Here is a 20,979-nt window from a genome sequence, read left to right as displayed (position 1 = left end):
AAGAATCAACACATTGACACAGATATTTTGGATGACAATCCCCGGAAAAACCCAATGTGGGAAAATCGGTGCAGCAAGGGAGGATTTTATTATTCAGCAATTCTTCAGTACAACAGAGTGCCAAACGGGCTTACCCACAGAGAGAAAAATTCTCCAGCACTTCTCCCAGTCCCCACGTCAACTTGGCTAACCTCGGCGTGGCTCCCAGACACTCTGTGTCAGCCCTGGGCCTCTTTGCATCAGCCACGTAGGCCCTCTAGTGACTGCGTAGTCTCCTGCTGCCTCTGCGTCTGCCTGAAATGCCCTGTGTCTGCCTCTCCTGCCTCAGCGCTGGTCTCCAGTGCTTGATCCCATCTCTATTCCGTACTTGCTGCCTCCTGACTGCTCACCAGACACTAGTTCAAATTTCTCAACTAACCTCGCTCCAGAAATTGAATTGACTGCTCTCCCTCAGTATGTTCTCCAAGTGACCCTCAAGCCTCCTCTTATACTTTTCTCGTTGACAAATCAACAGACGAGATTAAGTCCCTAATCAACAGCTAAGATTAACTCTGGCTTGATCCACGACTTTTGGACCCTTCTAACATAGTTTTATATTAATTCACATTAATATTTTATTTTCCCTAAGTTTAGACTTGGGGACTCCATTAAAAATAATAATTATTTTAATATCTCCCAAACTGTTTAGAATCTGCCCAAACCATTTCTGGGGTTTGGAGATCTCATGTGCTTTAGCCTCTCCACCAATTTTTCGTGGCTAGAGCACATTCGATGCTACCCCAAATCAACACACAACAACGCTTAGAGATTAGGATAAGTTGGATGGAGCTTCCAACTATGCCATTTGGAAGGCTAGGATCTCCTTCCTTCTAGATGAATATGGCCTGAAAGCCTACATAGATAGTGTGGTCGCAGTTCCCAGGGTGTAGATCAGCTGAAGGAATACAGGATGATGAAGGATGATTTGGATGGAGTCTGAGATCACATAGTCTCGCATATTTCTCGCAAGAATACTACCAGGGAAATGCAGATAGCTCTCTCCACACTATACCAGGGTACTTCCGGGCAACGGAAGATGTTCTTGGAAGAAAAGTTGAGATGCATCAGGATGCAGAAGGGTGAAGGCATAGATCCCTTTCTCACCAGGATTCAGGAGGTCCGAGACCAACTTGCAGCTGTTGGGGCAGTGCCTCAACCATCAGAGCTAGTGAGGTTGACACTAAACAGTGTCTCTGAGGATTGGCAAGTCTTTGTTGAAAGTATATTAGGCTGAGACACACTACCAGGATGGGACATAATGTGGGCTGAATTACAATAGGACAAGTTAAGGCGAGCTCTTCTAATGAGCTCCATCAGTGGCAACAATAGCAGCAGATCAAAGGGTGTGAAGGAGGAGGAGAATGTGGCCCTCGCATCAAAGGGTCCTAGTTAGGGGCAGGGGGAACAAAAGAAGAAGAAGAAAGACATGTCAAAGGTCAAGTGCTTTAGGTTTGGTGAGTTTAGCCACTATAGTACTCAATGTCCTCTTAGGAAGAAGGATAAGCAGGAGAAGCAGGACCAGCAGACAACATCAGACGAGATCGACAAGCTGTCCTCTAGGATGGAGGAAGACTTCACGATGATTGCAGCCATATCTCCATGAGTGAGGGGGGGCGACTTGGAGTTGTAGCCTTAGAGAGCTACAAAGATGGGTCAGGTCCTTGAGGAGTCCACCTCATGGATCATTACCTAGTTACAGGGCCCCACAATATTCAGTAGTAGGATGGATCAGTGGCAGTTAATGCAGTCAGTACCAGAGTGACAGTTGTAGACTAGTAGTAGTCAAATGCTGAGGAGCACAGTGTAGTGTTAACAATAGAGTAGGTGGCTTAGTGCAGAGTTGACAACAACGCAGATTCTTCAGTGACAGTGCAGATGCTAGTAGTAGTCAAAGACTCAAGGGACAGATGCATCATACTAAACATAGTTGATGCTTCTCAGTTGTAGTAGTTACAGTTGCAGCAACAACAGATGAGAGGGAGTTGTAGTGCAGATGCAAAGTTGGCAGTAGTATAGTAGCAACACAAATGCAACATCAGAGTTGCGCAGTAGTTGGTGGGTAGCAGTAGCCAGACATCAGTGATGTAATAGGAGGTGATATAGAGATAGGGTGTTATGGTAGGATGTGCAGCACTAGAGAAAACACATTCCTCTCTAAGAGGGAGTGTTCGTTTCTATAACATTAGATGTGTTCTAGCCACGAAATTTGACGGAGAGGCTAGAATACATGAGATCTCCGAAACCTAGAAATCGTTTCTGGAAATTCCACCTAGAGATCACTTAATTAGATTATTAACCAATTTTTTAATGTTTCCTAAGTCAAAACTTATGAAAACTGGTTAATTAATCAGAATTAATTAAGTCAAGGTGAGAATTCTCTCGAAACTCACACAGATCAATCTAAAAATGATCTGAACCATCGATTAAGATTTAATCTTGGCCGTTGGAGTTCTAACAAGAAGATATAAGAAGGGACCAATGTGGTGATGGAGAATACATTAGAGTCACTTGGAGAATCCGATTTTTCCAGAGTAACAACAGTCGGTTGCCGAAGAGTTCGAGCTTCAGTGAGGAAGCAGAGACGGTGAGGGGCATAGACAGTGATTCGGAGGAAGTTTTCCAGATCGAGAGAGGCAGCAACAAGGAGTCCGAGTTATTCTTAGTGAGGCAATACAATGGACTACGCAATTGCTTCAGAAAAGAAATTCGATTTGGCTGGAGGAAAAAGCGATTTAGCTTCTAGTGTTAATTTTTCATAGGGCTACATTGTTCTTTGCTTTGATAATTGGATTTCTTCATTAATACATGAAGTTCATCCCATATCATCATTACATTATTCAGATCTTCACCATTATTCATCAGCATATGCAATTATATAGAAAGAACATCATCATCATCATCATCAATGCAACGGAACATAAAGGAACAATAGAAGAAAAGCATGCACACACATAGAGACACCAAGATTGGTCCGAGACCAAGGCAAAACCCACTATGGGGAAAACCCTTGCAAATCTTCTTCTTCTTAGATCGTCATCAAATGTTTCAGATAAAGAGAGTACAATGATCTATAACTTTATCTATGCAACAAAACAATTATGATATCCATGAAACAAATCTAATCATGTTGGAAAACAAAAACCCTGATTTTGATGACTATAGTATGCTATCACTGATTGTAGACAACTGCTGGGTACGACTATCAGTGTGCCGAACGCTGTGCGGAATCTTCATAATACTGAAATCTTATTCATGAGTCCCAGACGCAGGGAGGAGGATTTGTGCGAGCGTCTATAGCAGATCTGGACACTCTCTACATAACTGGATGGCTGCATCCAGAACAGATCTGGATGCTCTCAAGTGAACTGGATGAGGACGTCTGGCATCAAACATACCTAAACCTGCTTCAAGCCCTAAACGCTCTCATAAGGCTGTTGTGTGAGCGTCTATGGCAGCCCAGACGCTCTCAAGACCACTCTGTGCGAGTGTCCAGGGACTAATACAACCCGATCTATCTTTGAAGCCCTGGACGCTCTCATAACCCACTGTGCCAGCGTCCAAGGCTCCCTGGATGCTCCCATAACACACTGTGCTAGTGTCCAGGGACTAAAATGTCCAGTTCTGTGCCAGCGTCTGAGATCTAGAAAACCCTAGATCAGTGCGAGCTTCGACCCTGAGATTTCAGACCCTTGTGTGAACTTTCCTCCGACAGACCTGTGCGAACCAAGACAATAAGAGAAGAGAAGATGGCTTGATCAATGTGTCCAAATGAGCTTGAGGTCTCTTCTATTTATAGGCTTTCATGAGGGTCCACTTGGGGTTGAGGTCGACCTAAGCAGTTACACATGTGGTTAGGGCCGACCCATTCCATAATACATATATGAATAAAATAATTCAAAACTCAACTTTCACTTTGACCAAATTGGGTGATCTTTAGGTCGATTTTGGTCCTCTCGAAAAGAGAAATCTAATGGAATTATCATCTCGGTCATTTGAGCTGTCCAAGGTGGAATTTGACCGCAGTTGCAAAAATTAACATCCAGAGGCCACGAAGTCTTCCAGAGGCCCGAACAATCATTTTCCTCATCAGAGACAGGCATAACGACTTCATCAGAGGTAGTTCTGGGCTTAGACGTCCAAGGGTCTGCGCAAGCACTACGCAGAGGCTGACACAGAGGGTTCGAGAAGACAAATTTTCTGAAGGGAAGTTGTGCCGGGGTTGCTTGTGGAAGAAGGGAAATTCCCTTAAATAATTTTGGCCAAATTTTCTTTTTGTTTGGATTTCCAGTTGGGCATCCATAGATTGTACTCAGAATTTCACTACTACATAGTAATAAAAATCCTCAGCTAATGCACCGATTTTCCCAAGTTGGGTTTTTTCTGAGGACTTTTGTCCAAAAATAACGATGTCATTTTTATTATGTGTGCGCTAGTATTTTCTCAGTCTCCAACGCTATTTATTTCCCTAGTTTTATTTGTGAAGGTTGCAGTGTGATTAATTTGGTATTCCTGTAACAAATAATTTGTTAAATTAATTAACAATTAGAAGAATTAATTCCAGTTGCTGCAATAGGATTTCAGTTTTGAAATTTTCACATTCAACTTATTTCAGTGCATCTCATCATATTAACTAGCATTGTGATATAGCAAGGCCTTGACTAACAGCTCTATCTCTCCACTAGATTAGAGCACAATGCTGGGGAGACAATGATTTATAGACACCCTCATTGTCTCTCAAAGCACATGCCCCATCCAGATGTTCACAAGGCATGTCCTTTTAGAATCATTCCCCTCTTGGAATTACACATCCTCAAGGAATCTCCTCTTCGATTATTCTTGCTTAATTGGATGCCTTACCTCATCCTCAAAGAGTACCAATGCCCGAGACTACTTCTATCCTCAAGAAGTATCAGTCTCAGATGCTTACCCAATCCTTCATTCTTTCTTCATAATGTGAATACAAGAATGATGTGTCTATCTCTCCCTCTCAACTAGAGGGGAGATATCAACCAGTCCAAGCTTGCATCTTAACTACAACACTCAATGGGTTGCTTCTTTCATGGGATGCATTTGCAGTTGGTATTAGTGCAAGAAAAGAAACTCCAAGTATTGATGAGTTATGGACGTCTTGCACTCAAGAGGAATCTAGACTTGTCTCAAGCGGGAGGATTCAAAAACATCAAGACGGTGATCAAGCATTTGCAGCTCGTTCTAGGAATAGCAAAGGAAGGAGAAATTTTGGAAAATTTCAAAGGAATATAGGAAGAAGGGCTGCTCTTGGAAAAAGACCTCCTTCCTCTCAAGGAAGAAGAGATATGTGAAAAGTTCAATGTTTTCATTGTCAAAAGTATGGTCACTTTCTAGACAAGTGCCTTGAAAAGAATGATAATAGGAATAAAAGGGGCAAGAAACATGCCTCAACTACAAATTTTGATGAAAGTCAAGCACATATGAAAAAGCCAAAGAATGATGATGATAACTTTTTCTTTTATTCTGCACTTACAACCGTGGTGCTTCCAAGCATATGATAGGAGATCGTGAAGGCCTCACTACGCTGGTGGAAAAGAAGACTACTCAAAGAGTGGAGCTTGGCGACAAAGGCAAATATGTAGTCAAAGGCATTAGTTCAACATCCTTTTAGCGGGAATTAGGGGTAACGTTTTCTTAATTGATATATTGTATGTACGTGGTTTGAAAAGGAATTTGGTTTCTACATCATGTTTGGAAGATAAAGGATATGTAATTGTGTTTATTGATGGTCAAGTGCTAGTTTGGAAGAAAGGCTCAAGCATAGATTCTGCCAAAGTAATTGGTGTGCGAGGAGGCTTGTATAGACTCCTGGCTCAATCAATGCAAGCATTGATACACAATGATACTGATCTTTGTAAACTATGCCGCCGAAGATATGCACACATTAATTACAAAGCCTTGTGTAGAATGAAATAAAGTGTTACAGGTATTCCAAAAATCAAGATTGATCATGAGGGAGTTTGCAAAGGATGTGCACATGGGAAAAATATCAAGGGACCATTTCCTAGCAGTAATAGTAGGTCCAAAGGCCTTTTAGATCTTGCACACTCTTATGTGTGTAGACCTATGACTATGAAATCCTTGGGTGGCTTTTTGTACTATGTAACTTTCATTGATGATTTCTCCCGAAAGACATGGATTTATTTCTTAAAGACCAAGGATGAAGTCTTTGACAAGTTTTAGGAATTCAAGGCTCAAGTGGAAAATTTTACAGGAAGAAGAATCAAAATTCTGAGGTTTGATAATGGTGGAGAATATACCTCCAAGGAACTTATTTCTTTTTGCAGGGATGTTGGAATTAAGAGGGAGTTGATAGTACCCTACAACCCTCAACAAAATGGGATGGCAGAGAGGAAGAACATAACTATTATGGAAGCTGCTAAAGCCATGATTCATGATCAAGATCTGCCTATGTTTTTATGGGGAGAAGCTTCCAAGGCTATTGTTTATATTCAAAATAGAAGTCCTCACTGAGTATTGGGGAATAAGACTCCTGAAGAAGTCTTCACAGGTGAGAAGCCAAAAGTTGGACATTTGAGAATCTTTGGTTGTCTTGTCTACATTCATGTGCCTAAGGAAAAGAGGACCAAGTTGGAACCTTCTGGGAAGAAGGGAACTTTTGTTGGATACAATGAGACATTGAAGGCCTACAAAATTTATATTCCAGGACATCGAACAATTGAGATTAGCAAAGATGTTACTTTTGATGAGGATGTTGCCTTCTGGAAGTCCAAAGGATCACACTTGGATTCTGATGATGAGGAGCAAGTAGCTCCCAAGAATGTGGATTTAGGACCTGTGGATCATCCTCAAGATTACCAAGAAAAACTCGAAGGACCTAGAAAAACCCGAAGGACCTATTGAAATTGTGGATCCTCCAAAGGATATTGCACCTGAAACCAGGAAAAGATTGTCACGGCTTGAAAGAACATTGCAAGAAGCTGAGCGACATGCAACTCCACATGGGACTGTCAGGGAATCCAAACGTGTCAAGAAATACTCAAGTTATGCAACATTGATGAGCAAGATGATTGAGTCTGAGCCATCCAACTATGAAGAAGTAACAAGTCAACAAGTTTGGAAAGATGCAATGTTAGAAGAGTATCAATCTATTATGAAGAGTGATGTATGGGAAATCGTGCTGAGACTTGAAAGGAAGTCAGTGGTGACTTATAAATGGATATACAAAATAAAGTATGTAGTTGATGGAAACGTAGACAAGTACAAAGAAAGATTTGTGGCTAGAGGATTCTCCTAGAAAGAGAGAGAAGATTACGAAGACAAATTTGCTCCAGATGCCCTCCATTAGATCTATTATTGCTATTGCTTCTATTGCAAGTTGGAAATTATTGAAATATGTAACTAGGTTCGGTCTTCATAATGGCATATGTAATCATGATTTTATGTATTTAATGAAAAGAGAAAAATAAATTTATTATTTGTATTCTTGAGGCATGGGTTTCATGCTCAAGGGAAATTTATTTTTAGGTCAAGCACCCATTGAGTGCTTCTAGGTTTGTCATAAAGTCAATTGAGTCATTGTCATGTATTGAAGACCCATTTGGGCATGTTACATATTGTAAAGAAAAATTTATTGAGTCAAAATAGAGTCAAAAGACCCTCCAAGACCTCGTCATGGCACAAAGATCAAGTTGGCCTACATGAAGGGACAAGTCGGCCTCAAGATAGCAATTTGTACCCCTCACAAGCTTATAAATAAGAAGGAATTCAACCTCATTTACACACACACTAAATCAAGTTTGATCTCCTCAAGATATAAGCTGGAAATGGACGAAGAAGAAGAAGAAGATCAAGATTGAAGTTTTTGGGCCCCTCTCTCTCTCTTTCGTTAGGGTTTCTACAGTTTCTGGGCTAGACGAAATTCTGAAGCTGTGAAGCTGCTAGGTCGAAGTCGCCGATGCTGCTAAGTCGAAGTTGCAGAAACTATGGCTGGGGTTGAAGTTGTCGGAGAAGTTGCTAGAAGGTCGAAGTTTGTTGTTGGAAAGAAAGCTCATCAAGAAGGAAGGATGACTTGGTCTTGGAGGGTCTTGGTCAAGGGTCATAGGTCTTGGAATTCGTCAATTGAAGTTCTATAAGAAGAGAAGGATTCTGATGGGTTTTCCTCTCAGTTGGAGAGGTTTTGGCCCTGGCTAATCGCTTATATCTTGTGTCCTATTGTCTCATTGTTCTTTATGATTTGGTAGTTGTTTGATGATAGAGAACACTAATAATAATAAAGGAAAGAAGAAGTTAATCTAGTAAAGTAAAAATACATCACAAGTAGTTATCAAAGTAAGAGAAATCACTTACACTTGTTGCCCCTAGATTTCTCAACATGGTATCAGAGCTAAGGTGACTACATCAAGGAAGGGCAACACGAAGAAGGATACTCTAGGGCCGAAGTATAAAGAGATCATCTTGGAAACATCAAGAGCATCAATCATCAAGAAGGACTAACCCTCTCATCATATTGAAAGGGAATAATTAAGAGCATCAAAGAAGACCTCAAAACCCTAGCTCATCCAAAGAAGGGTTCCACACTTGAAGCGTTCTTGGGAAACTCACACATTCTACAATCATTATCACGAGGAAGGAAGAGCAAAGCACTTTTGGGTCTATTTTTCTGGGCTATATTCTCCACACGTGCGAAGTATTAAGACATCCTTTTGCAACAACAAGTATTGAATTGCAACCACCATCAAGGATCAAGTTCTGTGCCAAGAAAGGTCTCCTTTGCAAGCCGAAATAACAAGAAAAAGAAGTCAAGTCAAGCGAAGTAGAAAGGAGGCAAATTTGTCTGTCTACTAGCCACACGTGTTGTTAAACACACATGGAGAGCGAGAGAAATATAAAAGATAAATCATGCAATTCATTTTTTTATTAACATGAGATATACATTTATAGTACAATACATGACTCTTGGGTTTCAGATCCCAAGGTCTCTTGGACTGCTTTGGTCTATTCGGCTTCCACACTAACACATTTAGGATTAGGTGTCCAACATTCCCCCCCTTAATCCGAAGGGTTATGTATGAGTCCAAGAAGAGAGCTGTAATACAAAATGTGCAAAAAAATGCATGGCAGCACTAGGCTGAATGTGCTCTATGAAATGTTGGTAAAAAGGGCAGTGGTTTAAGGATGACCACCAACACTGGAACGCTTAGTGCAGTTCCCAGAACTCTTCCAAAACTGGCAAGAAACTGAAGTTTTCTGCTAGAGGAAGTGATCCTATTGTTTTAAAGAGGGAAACCCTCAACCATAAAAGGGAGGTCTCACCCCGCATAAAAGGTAAAACTTCAACCTGAAAAGGGAAGTCTCAACCTGTGATGGTTTAAGGATGACCAACAACTCTGGAATGCTTAATGCAATTCCTGGAACTCTTCCAAAGCTGGCAAGAAGCTGGTGTCTTCTGCTAGAGGAAGTGTTCTCAATTTTGTTCCTGGAATGCTTCCAAAACTGGCAAGAAGCTGAAGTCTTCTGCTAGAGGAAGTGTCCCAGATTGCCAACTGAAGGCATGTTCACGGGCATCTTTGTCTCTGGCTACAACTCTGAAACTGGTGTGGCAGGTTGTGGCTCAGGCTCGCTTGATGTGACTTTGAAGCTTGTAGATGACCATCATTTCCCCCCCTATCAGATACAAGGTGAGATGATGGAGGAAACTCAACTGCAAGATTGTTCAATATTCTGGAACAAGTTCTGACATGTGTTTGGAATATCTTCTTGGCTGTTGATGCCCATTGCCAAGAAGCGATCCATCCAAGATGAATCTTTGTTCTTGCAGGACGTTTGTTTCTGAAGCATCTGTGTGAAGAATGACTGGTTTTATGACAGTGCTTACATGGTTGAAGATCAAAACAGTGATCTTTCAAATGGCCAACTCGATCACAGTGTTGGCATTTCACGATCTGTTGTTTTTGTTGTTGCTGTAGAAGAGGGGCAGAATCTGGAACAGCTGAAGCTGAATTGTCATGAGGAGCAAGTGAACTGTCATGAATGAATCCGGCACTCTGAAATTGAATGGGCTTGGCGTAGTCTGGAATATGAAAGGACAAGTCCTTGTCATATCCAAGACCAGTTCTGTGCTTGTTGTGGACAAGCTGTTCCCAAGGTCTGATGATGGGCTTGGGAAGTGCAGACTGAGTTTCTGCATCTGTATGTACAACTGCTGCTTTATTGGGTACTGAATCTGAATGAACTTGAACAATATTGACTTGCTGTTTATGGGAGTCTGTTTCATTGTTCTGAACAGAAACAGGTTCAGAATGATGACTCCACTTGTGTAATTCTTCTTGCTGTAGCTTTGTCTCAAGCTGCAAAAACTCTATCTTTTCTTGTGCATTTTGTATACATTTTTGAATGTCAGCAATAATGTCTTTATTGATTATGATTGTGCTGTCAGCAGTGGATACGATTAGAGTTCTCAATAACTCTAATATTCTTTCAAGCTTAGCCATTTTTCTTAGCAGTGGGCAAATAAAGAATGTGAGCAATTATGCAATATCTTCTTCTACAAACAATATCAAGCCTTAATGGTGGGCTTTGGAGCAACCGTTAAGACCAACTTTCAACATATACCACTTAAAAATTTGGCTAAAAATAGTGAGCTTAAACTGTTGAAGAGAAACTCAAAAGGTAGATTCCCAATGCAAAATGGTGTATGTAAAGACATAAATAAATACTACCTCAACCTGTTTAAAAAATTGAATTCATGTCCTGTTCATGAGAACCTCAACTGGAGCTAATCCTTCCTCGCCCACAAGGCGCAACTGGTATTTTCAGTGCCTTGTTTTTAATTTCTGTCAATCTACAACACTACCTTCTTGGAGCCAGATGCCATCTGTTCTCAGCTGGGTTCATAAAATATTTCAGGGAACACTTTGATCAGAGTATCGAGCTCTTCATCCCCTCGAATAGCAAGCTGCAAATGTCTAGGGGTGATACGCTTGACCTTCAGATCTTTGCTTGCATTTCCTGCCAACTCCAAAACCTCTGCAGTCAAATACTCCAAAATAGCTGCAGAATATACAACAGCAGTTGCTCCCACTCTGCCATTCGCAGATATACGAGATTTCAGCAGGCGGTGGATACGTCCTACTGGAAACTGGAGACCTGCACGGGATGAGCGAGAAACAGGCTTCTTCTTGTCCTTATCCTTGTTGACAGGGGCCGAGGACTTGTTCAGCACAGGAGTACTCAAACAACACGGATCATGGTTATATCTTGTTCTATGAGAGTCTAGACAACAAGCTTTGAGACATCCTTCATTGGATCAAATTTAGGGGATATATTTAGCTCGGAGTGCCAACAATTCAATTGGTTTTGGATGACTTGGAAATCCGAAAGTTTACAGTTGAATCGAACAACATGTCTCTGTGACAAAACGACTTGCAGAGCTGTATCTTGAAAACAAAGAGAGACAATGGCTTGAACCACCATTCAACATGACGATTGCATTTCCAGTTCTTCTCTTAGCGTTACCACAACACGGTGAGATATCTTGCTTGCTGTGATTTCAAAATAAAACAATCTTAACTCTCAACGGCGGGACAGGAGGAGCGGCTTCAATGAGAGGAAATCCGATGACTGCATAAATATATAATTTCATATTTGATTGAAGGACATGTATGAAGAAATGTACTGCGGATTCAAGTCTGCTACAGCTTATTGAACACTGCCTCTACTAATGGCAATTCACTTGAGGAAATGCTTGGTGTGGCAGCGGGGGAAGCCGATTCAATACTCAGGGAACTTCAAACCACTCTTTCGGTTCAGCAGGGAGAAATTGCTGAATTTGCTCAGCAAATGCGTGAAAGAGCCCGCACAAGTATCGAGTTAATAACATCAATATCTGGGGCTACAATGGGTTTCTTTGAGAACTTAGCAGATCAAGCATCTAAGTTTCAGCAACACATTGAGCATTCTCATGAAGTTCATGAGCAGAGTATCATTGATTTTCAGAAAGCTTACGAGGAACAATCAAGACAAGAGGAACAACAACTTATAAACGATATATCTAACCTTGTTGCAAATGCAATGGTCCGGAAAGCAAACATGGATGCTCTGAGAAGAGTATTTATCACCAGCGAGAAACCACAAGAGCAAATAATTTATCACCGACAGTAAGATCTTTTACAGGATGTCAAAGTCATTACGTGCAGCGGGGAGAACGATTTGCACTCCTTTGCAAATTTATATCATCGACTTTACATTCCAGAAACTCTAAAGCTTAATGGAAACTGGACCTCGGACAAATCCGCCTACCAAGAAATACCAATATTCGCTCAACACTCAACCGAGTCGATGGCTGTCGTATATGGACACCATGGGCAGCAAGAGAGATATGTATGTAAATACAAATATCAGTCCACTGGCAGCTACGCTTCAGCGTTTGGTTGTGAAATATACTACCCAGAAAATGAGTCTCAGGTCCAACACTTCAATACGGCTCTCATACAGCCAACCAGCCACATAAAATTTGTCCCAAAGAATGAAGCTACAACAACGAAGACACACTCAAATATGATCTCGTTCTCCTCAATACACTTCCAGAGTTCATGGTTTTGCATAGAAATGGGAGCTCGGCCTTTAAGGAGTTAGCTCCATGTCCAACATAAGAAATACGACCCACAACTAGTGCTGATGATGAGAGACTTCTTCAAAATGCAAACTCATCCCTTGGGTAGTCAGTTCCATGTCCAACTTAGAGGAAACTACTTGTCTGTACAATATTTAATACCCCCAATACGTATGCTCAAGCTAGAAAATAATGCGCAGCTCAGAAAATGAATGTACAGCCACCGGAATTAAAATCTCCGTCAGGGTTTCAGAGAGAAGAGCGCCCCCCACTGCGTTCTGGATCTCAGCGCATTTATTGACGACATTGTGATCGTTCAGCCCTTCCTCTTCTTCGATCAAGAACTCACTGTAGCCATTTTTGTTGTTATTGCTAGGCGTGTGTGAGTGGTCGGGTGACACCTTAACGCAGGACACCAGAACCCACTGAATCAGAGCGAACCCGATACCAATCGAATGTCGATACCATTTAAACGCAGAGACCCTTCCATTCAATATGATTTAAATATGGAACAGCGTTAAAATGTTGCCCGGACGAGACAGTTTATTGATAGACAATTCGCAGAGTGGGCGAATGTCTTCCAGGAGGTCTGCAGATAATTCACAAAGCGGACGTGCTTCTTTCCGTAAGGCTTCAGAAGAAACCGTCGGCCCTATTACTGCATAGCAGGCTGTGAGTCTGTTAGGGCAGAAAATACCATATACCGCATTCAGGTTGGCATGGAAAAGGCGCGTCAGAGTAATGAGCAGGACAAGCAACAGACAATGAAAACTGGCGTGGAAAGGGCAGAGCTGGCAGAGGATTTGCAGAGGAGTTATTCAGTCATCAGCGCTAAAACAGGTAGTGACAGCGCTATTCAAAAAATTTAACGTACACCGCTTCTGTCTGAACAGTATGGACAGATGTGCAGCTCCGACACAGGTAATGAAGACCACATCAGCGCTATTCAAGGCAGCTCAGACGCAGGTAATGAAGACCACATCAGCGCTATTCAAGGCAGCTCAGACGCAGGTAATGAAGACCACATCAGCGCTATTCAAGGCAGCTCAGACACAGGTAATGAAGACCACGCTGATATAAAACATTTGAATTTTCAGATCTAGCACGCCAATTTTACTATTTCAGGATTATGGGTAGAGGTGCAGCACTGACATGCACATAAAAGGCCACAGAAAAACAAGCGGCTCTGATACCATGTTAAACACACATGGAGTGTGAACTAGGGTTATTGCAGAAAAGACCAAAATTGCAGAACTGCTACAAGAAGCAGAAATTTTGAAGAAGGGGCAAAATTTGAGGTTGTGAAACAAGTTTAACTAGCATTGTCTTGAAGGAAAAAAAGTAGGAAAAGGCATTGTCATCATCATCAAGGAATAAATGTGATCTCCCTTTGAGCCAAGGATCACTTTTGAAGAAAGACATCTTCACCAAGAAGACATCTTCTATTATTTACATCATCATCAAAATCAAGAAGGCATCAAGTTGAAGATTTTATCATCTAGGAGTATCTTCACTTGACAAGTAAGTATTTTTATATCTATATTTGAATATGTCAAAATGACACCATATTGCAAGGAGAGCAACAAATTGGTTGGGTCGCCAAACTTTCTTGCATGGAAGAAGAGGATATATTTGATCCTCATAGAAAATGAAGTCGTTGGTCATATTAAGGGTTTAATCATTGAATAAAGAAGCTCAAGCTCTACTAGATGAAGATATCAAAAGAAGAAGGAATAACCTCATACTTATGAGGGTGTTAGAAATAAGAGACCAACTCCAAGAGTTGGGAAAAATAATATCTAACAAGGAAATGACTACCATAGTGCTCAATGCACTACCAGAGGAATGGGGCAACTTCACATCAAGCATCTATGGGAAGAAGGAAGCTACTCCATTCAATGAACTATGGTCATTGTGCAAAATCGAAGAAACCAGGTTGAAGGCAAAAATCGATGTAGGATCAAGTGAGCAAGCTCAAGCATTTGTTGCCATGGCTAGAAGAAAAGAAAAGTTTGGGAAGCTTGGTCCTTAGAAAAAGAAGAGAACATGTCGAAGGTTCAATGCTATGGTTGTCATGAATATGGGCACTACAAGAGAGATTGTCCAAAGCTCAAGAAGGACAACAATAAAAGAGGAAGGGAAGAAGCCCATATCACTGAAGAAGTGGAAGAAGTTGAAAAGAAGAAATCTAAGAAGGAGGAAGTAAAAGATCTCTACTATGATTGAGATAGTCTTCCTCACCTAGTTCTTTTCAAGTTTTCTGTTGTAAAGTATAACTATCATGGTAGGAATCATTAGAAGCATGATAGGATGCATCATGTTAGGAGATGGCATCATAGAAGCATATGATTGAAAGCAAGAGCTCATGACATCATCTTAAAGAAGCATGAAAGATCGCTGAAATAGAATTCTTTGGTTGCCATGTATAGAAGGATGTAGCTCTTGGTAACCTCATTAGAAGCATAAGTAGTACTTATGGGAAAAAGAAAGTCATCTAGTATAGAGCTCATCATACATCATTCAAAAGGGAGCATTTGCAGGATGAGGATGATCAAGATCCTCCATTGGAATCTTCATCGGAAGGTTCACCAACTGGAAGAAGCAAGTGTCTCATTGAGAAGTCCACCTTGTATGGGATTCATGGAATGATGGTATGATGTCAAAAGAAGTGAAGCAGGTCAAGGTGATTGAAGTTCTTTCAATCGAGGAAGCTGTTGAAGGAAGTCTAGATCAATGTTATCAGAACCAAACCGGTCATTGAACTGAAAAACCTTGTGGACCGGGAATCGATCGGAACTGGACCGGAATTGGAAAAAACCCGGAAAAAAAACTGGTTTACCAAAATCACATAAAATATTCATATTTTAAAGAAAAACAAATATATTCATGTGCATCCATATGAGTCCAAACCATTTATACACAAATATGCAAAAGTTCTCATTTATATAGCAAGTAATAGTGCATATAACCAAAATAGCACTTGGTGCAAAACATCGTTGAACCAAAAATGTTACAAACATCAAGAAACAGACTCTAAAAGGCCTTTATAGTCCAAAATAATATGATATATCTTAGTATTATACTACAAGCTACAATACTACATGCTACAACGACAACAAATCAATGATCAAATCATCAATCATCATTTGATACTTGATCATCCTCCTCATCCTGATTTGAAGAATGTGTAGCATCCAAGGCTACAATGGGATTATGGCATTATTCCCCTGCCCCTGAAGCTGCTACTAGTGCTTCTAATATATCTGCCTCTGCATCCTGTGGAGGTGGGTCCAAGTCCAACCAAGAAAGGTCTTCATTGTCAAATGTTGGTGCTTGACTCTCCACAACCCATTCTGATGTTGGACCAAAGTCACCCGAGACAATGTTGCTTGATTTAGGGGTTTTATTCAGCAATTGGATGCGCCTCAACCTAAGGTAGTACTGAACAAAAACCATGTCATTTAACTGCTTTTGATCCAAATAGTTCCTCTTCTTAGTATGTATATGCTCAAACACACTCTCCAACAACTTTCCAAGACTCCAATCAACTCTTCAAATCTGCAAAAAGCCTCCCTCAGAACAACCATGCAAAAAAAATCTCTGAATTCTCCTCACCAAACTTAGCTCAAGAATTGCAAGAGACTCGAATGAATAGTGTGAATGAAATAGAGGGGATGGGGGTGTTTAAATAGCTTTAGGGGGTGCTAGAGTAGCGTTAGAAACTAGGAAAAAAAATAAAAACTTAAAAAAATAAAAATAAAAAAAAAGCGTTTTTTTTATGCCCAGGCTGCACAACCGTGGGCCTTGTGAACTGGTGGAACTGGTCTGGTATTGAACTAGCTGGTTCCATACAGAAATGGGCCGGTTTGGTACCGAATCGGTCATTTCCGATTTGGAGGGCCGGTTCAAACCGGCTTTGCCTCCAAATCAGTCGGACGGGCCGGTTTTGTCGGAACCGGTTCGGTTCTGATAGCACTGGTCTAGATGACCAAAAGGAAGAGATGAGGTATGTATGCTTGTATTTGATACAATTGAGTCATGTCATATGGTTGCAGATATCATGAATGAGTGCTCTATGTCAAGAACATGATCAAAAGAAAGGATCTCCTCTTGTGAAAAGATGCATGAAGGCTGGATGAAGCTGCATTAAGATCGAAGCTGTGAAGCTGCTAGGTCGAAGTTGTTGACACTACTAGGTCGAAGTTGCATAAATTGTTGAAGGGGTTGAAGTTGCTGGAAAAGTTGTTGGAAGGTCAAAGTTTGTTGTTGGAAAGAAAGCTCATCAAGAAGGAAGGATGACTTGGGCTTGGAGGGTCTTGGCCAAGGGTCATAGGTCTTGGAATTTGTCAATTGAAGTTCTATAAGAAGAGAAGGATTCTGATGGGTTTTCCTCTCAGTTGGAGAGGTTTTGGCCTTGGATGATCACCTATATCTTGTGTCCTATTGTCTCATTGTTCTTTATGATTTGGTAGTTGTTTGATGATAGAGAACACTAATAATAATAAAGGAAAGAAGAAGTTAATCTAGTAAAGTAAAAATACATCAGAAGAAGTTATCAAAGTAAGAGAAATCACCTGCACATGTTGCGCCTAGATTTCTCAACAAAAATTACATCAAATGGATGTCAACACTGCTTTCCTTAATGGATTGATTGATGAGGAGGTGTACATAGAACAACCTAAAGGATTTGAGGTTCATGAGAGGGAGACTCATGTTTGCAAATTGAAGAAAGCTTTGTATGGACTTAAGCAGGCACCTTGGGCATGGTACTCTCACATTGATGGATATTTGACAAGTCTTGGATTTACCAAGAGTGATGTTGATCCAAATCTATACTTCATAATTGTTAAAGGTTGTTGAAGAATCTAGGGAAAATAAGTGGAGTGTGATTCTTCGTTACAAGATAACAATTTGTGGAGTCTTTTTTACTTTTTCTTGTTAGCTTAATCTTCTTCTTCTTCTTCTTTATTAATGCATGTGTGTGTACTTCATCAAACTGCTACCAAAACATAAGAACAAGAACACAAGATGTTGGCTCTCTGCCAGGGCCAAAACCTCTCTTCTCTTGAGAGGAAAACCCTTTAGTAAGTTTCTCTTATTGAAGCTTCTTATTGATCAATGCCAAACCCTAGACCCCTGACTTGAATATCCTCCAAGCACAAGTCAAGTCCTTCCTCTTTCCTGCACTTTATTTCCCTGAGACTTTGTCTTCCTTTTGGCACTTTGTCTTCCTTCTTCCAACACTTCGTTCTTCTTTCAACTGTTGATAGACCTTGTTGCACTTGCTCTAGAAGAGACACCTTTTGATGAGTCCCTTTTCTTGTGATGATCCCTTCCTTCTTCTTGACCAAATGAGCTCCTTCTTCAAGGTGTAGGTGCAGACTTGATGTGACTGTCCTGTAGCCCTAAATTCTCGTACGTGTGGTGGTTTACTTCTTGTTGTGTCCTCTTTCCTTCTTCGCTTGAGTGCTCTTCCTCTTTGCTTGATTGGGAGGCCTTATAGGCCTTGTTTACTAGCCCAAAATAGAGAGAAATGTCACTATGGGTTTCTGTTGTTATGACCACAAGTAAACCCTTCCTTTCTCGCATGTGTGGCTGTGTTAACCGTAGAAAAACAGTCCCTTCCACCTCGGCTTCCTTCTTTCTTCCTTCGCTGCCCTAGAAGACGTCTTCTTCATCCTTTTCTTAGCCTCTTGTCTTCTCGAATTTCAGAGCTCTTTATTGTCGTTGTAATGGAGTGGACAACCTCTATTTATCAGTGTTGCACACATCGCGATTGGGATTTAATCGGCGCCGGGAAAAAAGCGGAAAAAATCGTTAAAATCGGGAAAAAATCGGAAAAAAGCGGGAAAAATCGTTTGGCACAAAAATATTCATTTTTTTTAAAAAATTGAAAAAAAATGAATATTTTTGTGCCAAACGATTTTTTCCCGCTTTTTTCCGATTTTTTCCCGATTTTAACGATTTTTTCCCGATTTTAACGATTTTTTCCCGATTTTAACGATTTTTTCCCGCTTTTTTCCGATTTTTTCAAAAAATCGCGATTTTTTCGATAAAAATCGTTATAAAAAAAAGTGGCGATTTTTATGTATAAAAATCGCGATTTGAATCGGCTAAATGAAAAAATCGCGCTTTTACGATAAAATCGCGATTTTATCGCGATTTTAACAACACTGCTATTTATAGAGGATTGTCACTCCTTTTAGGCTGATTAGAACACCGACATGTTTAACTGTTTGTAGGCCGACTTGCTATGAAAACTTTGGATGGTTTCTTTGGTGGTGTAACATGCTTTGAAGGAGCTTCTTTGATGGTGCCTTTGCATAGGAGGAGACTTGACTTTGCTTGGAGGTATTCTCTTGATCCTAATACATAATCATACATGGTGTAATATTCCCTTAAGGCCTTCAACATTTCCTTTTGACTCTTTGACTCACCTATAGCACTTAACATGTGCTAGACCTATTTCAATGAGCAAGAAACTTATTGATATATATTATAAAAATAATATTTTTTTCTTGAATAAGTACAACTATCAAAAGTACATTTATGAAGACTGAACCTAGTTACGTTTCCTTCAACAAAGGTGAGCCTCCAATTTTGTTATTATATGTTGATGACTTATCTTTTAATGGAGTAGAGTATCTCATAGTCCAGTGTATGGGGGAGTTGATTCCTAAATTTGAAATGAAGGATCTTTGTTTAAGGCATTATTATTTGGAACTGGAAGTATCGCACAAGCCTAGTGAAATTTTCCTTTGTCAAGGAAAGTATATTATTAAGATCCTTCAAAGATCTATGACGATGGATTGTAAGTCCATGGATACTCCCATGGTGAAAAATTTGAAGAAGCTATGAGACTCTGATTCTAACTTGGTTGATCCCTCTATGTATCACAAGCTAATTGGCTCATTAAACTATCTGGTTAACACTAGACATGATGTTTGTGATGTAATGAACACTCTAATTTAATTCTTGGTTGAGCCCAGGCATGTACATTGGGTTCTAGCAAAACATATATTGAGATATTTGCGTGGCACTATTCATTATGGATTGAGATATGTATCAAATGGTGAACTACAGTTGCATGGATTCATTGACTTTGATTAGGATGAAAGTGTTGAAGATAGGAAGAGCACTTCGAGACGCTGTTTCAGTTTGGGCTCTGCTACGATATCTTGGATGAGAAGGAAACATGCATTTGTTGCACTTAGTACTGCTGAAGTAGAATATATTGCTGCTTGTTTGGCAAGTTGTGAAGTCGTGTGGCTTCGAAAGTTATTTGCGGGATTTTTTGATCTGGTGTTGGAACTGATCGTGATTTATTGTGATAATCAAAGTTGTATTAAACTTTTTGAGAACCCAGTTTTCCATGACATGTCGAAGCACATCGAGATCAAGTATCATTATATTCAAAGCATTATTCAAAAGGGAGTAGAGAGGCTCCAGCATATCTCTATTGATGAGCAGGTTGTTGATATTCTCACAAAGCCTTTGCCTCGGGTGAAGTTTGCTTACTTCAAGGAAAGGCTTAGTGTGGTTGAGAATCGTTCCCTCGTGGAGAGGGAGCATTGGTTTTTCTTTGCATCTATGATAATCTCCTTAGATCATGGGCTTTGACTAGGACAACCATGGCATTCGGTTGGGGAGATTGGTTTTGAGGCTTGGAGTGCTCCCTTAGGTCATGGGGCTTGACCGGGAGACCATATTGGTTGGGCAAATTGGCCCTATATGTATCATAGCCTAGATTGCTTCCTTAGGTCATGGGGTTTGACCGAAAGACCATAATCATGGTTGGGAAGAATGGCTCTATGAGAATCAAGCCTGGATTGCTCCTAGAAGTCATGGAGTCCTAGCTAGGAGATTGGCTTTATGTGTTATGAGACCTGGAATGCTCTTTTAGGTCATGGTGTTTGACTAGGAAACCATTACTCATGTTTGGAGATTTGTCCTATGAGTACTTTATTGCTATGGACTTTTGGCTAATGAATTCGACCCTTTCTTATGAAGAAATTTTATTCATCATATGTACATGTGTGGAAGTCAAGAAGAAAATACCTCCCTAGTTAAGAGGAAGTGTTGAAAATGTGTAGCTGCAGTTGGTATTTGAAGTCAAAAGAAAAATTATTTTTTGATATATGGTTCATGTAGGCTCCATGATGGATAGGTTGGCCCCACTTCATGAATGGGTGTGACCCTTGGATTTATTGCACTTGGTCAACCTCATATAAATTAAGAAGCTTGACCTCCTCATTTGGCACCACCACAACAACAAATTCAATCTGTTCAAGAAACATGCTGTCCACACGTGCGAAGGAGAAGGAGAAGTTGAACAG

General features: G+C 40.5%; 1 protein-coding gene and 1 pseudogene across 2 annotated transcripts in view; one reads left to right on the top strand and one right to left on the bottom strand.

Annotated features, from left to right (window-relative positions):
* LOC149248830 (uncharacterized) overlaps positions 1-20,979 on the top strand; it is a 453,527-nt gene that overhangs the window by 250,253 nt on the left and 182,295 nt on the right. The window lies entirely within an intron of this gene.
* Positions 10,913-11,505, bottom strand: LOC149248831 (putative histone H2A variant 3 pseudogene; annotated as a pseudogene).

Source organism: Pinus tabuliformis, chromosome 7 (genome assembly GCF_031772625.1).
Source record: "Pinus tabuliformis cultivar Carrire ecotype Pingquan chromosome 7, CPIR1, whole genome shotgun sequence".
Taxonomy (NCBI): Eukaryota; Viridiplantae; Streptophyta; class Pinopsida; order Pinales; family Pinaceae; genus Pinus; species Pinus tabuliformis.
This window is presented reverse-complemented; position numbering and strand designations above follow the sequence as displayed.